Consider the following 3,375-nt stretch of genomic DNA (forward strand, 5'->3'; position numbering starts at 1 on the left):
TGCTTGTGCTTTGGAACACACCTCCCGACAACCAGCCCTTGGCAGATCTTGTGACCATAAGGCAACAATGCACTTCCTACACCACTGCTTCATCTTGAAACACTCTTAGCCTGGATCTGTCAAGCCGGCAGGAGAGGGACCTTTGATTCATCTCTCCTCAAAGGATGTTAGAACATTTGTGAAGAGGTAAAGTCATAGGAAGCCTCAGAAAATCAACTGCCAAGACAAAAAGGGGGATTCAGTTTGGTCGCCGGCGTGACCCAGAAGAACAAAGCATACAAGATATTATACTTTGCACGGAAAGTTAAACAAGCTCTTGGCTCTGAAAGTCCAACCTTAAAAGTGAGATAGCTTGCAAGATAAATGAACAGTTTTAGCTTTCATAGAAGTACAGCAAGTCTTGACACTCTCACATGCTGATAGTTCACCACTTGGTAGAATTCCCAGTTTGTAGAGAGAAAGTAAATTCACAACCAGGAGCAGCACTTGCTCTGAGCACCCTGCCTTGCTTTGCAAGTTGGATCTCACGAGATCCTGGTCTCGAGGGCAATGGTCTCACCAACAAGCACTCAGCGGTCTACCCCAAGCTCCTGAAGGGGAGAAATGGAAATTAAGCCATGAGGTAACCGATTTTCCAGCAGCATACCTATTTTAGCATACATCACACACAAGCATGCAATGCTGACGCCGAGCAGGGAAAAGCAGGTCCTGTCCTCGCTGACACCCATATGTGCAAAGGCTATAAATTATTTTCCCAATTTCTGTTTTAACCATGCCCCACCTTGGAGAGGCTAGAGGTGTGGTGGAGCCAGTGATAAGAGCAGGGGACTGGTTATCAAGCCTCAATTCTGACCTCAAAAATCAGAAATAACCTTTCTGGAGGTTTCTGTGGCAAAGCAACACTTGTGTCTGCTTCAACTCCTTTGCAACTGTGGCCCCCACCCCTTTAGCTTCACTTCCTCCTAAAATGAGAGGTTTTTTTGTTGGTGGTTTTTTTTTTCCTGGCTAGGAGCATGTGATGCTCAGACAGAGGCTTTCTAGTGATACACAGACACATATTTGCAGTGCATCGTATTGGATACCAGAAAAGGAGAAATTTACAACACACGTGCTCACAGGCAGAGCTCCCAGGTGGTGTAACACTCATACAAACCCCAGCTGAACATTTCCTGCCCTCAGACATAAAGATGTCAAGTGATAATTCACTATCCTTCAATAAATTCTGCCTAAAAAAAAAAAAAATTGGGATTTCTCCCCAGTCTGTCCCCCAGTGGAGCGATTCCCAGGCTGCTATTTCCCAGCGCTGCCTTCAGCAGGACATCACCCTCCTGAGCTCCTCTCCCCCAGCCCAGTCCCATCCCCTCCAAGGGAACAGGTTGGCACAAAGCAGGAGTTTGATCCAGCCCATCCCCGCTACCCACAGCAAACTCTGCTCGCACCACCTCGCATTGCTCTGCCCCACCATTTCCAAGTTCTTGACACTGGAGACCAAATTCAGGCGCAGCTTCTCACCACGATGAGCACAAAAAGGCTGATGGGTTTCTGCAGCGGGGAGCAAGCCCTCCAAACGCCACGTTTGCACACGCAACAGCGCTGCTCAGCCTCACCAAGGCAAACGCGTCGCATCCTCCGCTGACACAATCTCACTCAGGGCTGCCCGGGCTGGTCTTAAATAAGATTCAAGCTTAATTAAGCTTAAATAAGAACCAAACACAAGAACTTACATGGCTACAAACGTGATCCTGATTGAAGGCAGTGCAGAGGCTGAACCAGAGAGGACATCCTCACTTCAGCATGGCGAACTCTTCCTCCCGTTGGAAATGTTTGCATCAGGCCATTCAGCACAGGAACCAAGAAAACAGTAGCAACAGGGAGGACCTATTTTGGATTTAGTCCTCCTTCCCCTCACTCTTAGGGGAGCCGTGTCCCAGGCAGCTCGCTCGCTCCCCTTGCTAAATAACCCATTTTCCCCGTGGAGAATCAGCACTGTCATGCAGTGCTTACAGCCACAAACACAACCTGCGAGGACCAAACAGCCCTGCTACTGCTTCTCTAGCAAGAAACAAAGAGGTTTTCTAACCTCCTCCCCGCTATCAAACAACCTGCACCTGCGGTTCATGGAGAACAGCTGGAAGAGATTGAGTCCAAATGCGAGGGAAGGAGACCATCTCTGCTGAGGAGCCTCCTTCCTCCTGGAGCACGAAGGCTCCAGGTGACTTCTCTCTCCAGCCGCTCTCTCCTTGGCCCCAGCAGCGGTCACAGCCCGAGACGTTCTGCTGCCTGGGCAACGCTCGCTGCCAGGGGCATCTCAGCAAAAGGACCAATATTGATCGAAGGAAAAAAAAAAAAAAATCAATTCCAGTAGAAAAATAATTTAATAAAGGGATAAGTTTCAAGAAAATATCTGTGTAGTAACAACATTTTAAGTAAAATGTCCACAAAAATATACATGTCTAATGTGATTATACATTAAGTTTTCCAACAGGTCCTGTTTAAAACTTGGTTCAGTCCATCTGGGAAAGACCTTCGCTGCTACCAGACTTCCTGGGATGTATCAGTTTGCACAACAGAATCACAGCAAATCACATTTGTTTCCAATCTCGTTTTAGGCTCATACAAATAAACCTTAGAGTTGGTAACAGTTCAGAAGAGATCAGGTTATACCGTATTATTAAGGAAAAAAAAAAAAAACCACCCCACACCAAACAAAAAAAACAAATAAAGCAAAAGTCAGCTACCTAAGGGACACCATCAGGCAGAAACATCAGCCCTACAATACACACCACACTTAACACCGACACAGCTGGAAAAGGAGGGGGATGAAGGAAAGATGGGCAAGAGAGGGGAAAATCCCAGGAGGAGGATTCCCAGGAATCACGGAGCTGCTAAAGGAGCGGGCTATGGAGTGACCAGGGAAAAGCACAGAAAAGACCAACATATTTCTAGAAACCGGACAATTTTATAACATAGAACATAAGATAAATGCAGGAAGATGAAAAGGAATCAGTGGAGAATGTTTATTTCTTATTTTTCCAAATGGCTATTGAGCTGTATAAATAACAGGTCTGTTCCAAAGAGCCCTCACCAACCGTGTTAATTCAGCTGAACAGCTCCAAACCCAATGTACTTCCAGGAGAGAAAAATCCGGTTACAGAAATTGAAGGATGCAAAAGTACAGTAGAAAATAAAGAAAACATGTTCCACCAGCAGAGGACAGGAACGAAACACTGAAGAGGGGATGCCAAACGAGAGAGATCAGTTTTGTCAAAGGGAGATGTACACTGCAACAAAAAATCCAGAACAAAACACAACAGAATAAAACCCCATCCCATAGAAAGAAAATGGAAAATTGCTAAAGAAATAAAAGGACACACA

Source organism: Caloenas nicobarica, chromosome 3, assembly GCF_036013445.1.
Source record: "Caloenas nicobarica isolate bCalNic1 chromosome 3, bCalNic1.hap1, whole genome shotgun sequence".
NCBI lineage: Eukaryota > Metazoa > Chordata > Aves > Columbiformes > Columbidae > Caloenas > Caloenas nicobarica.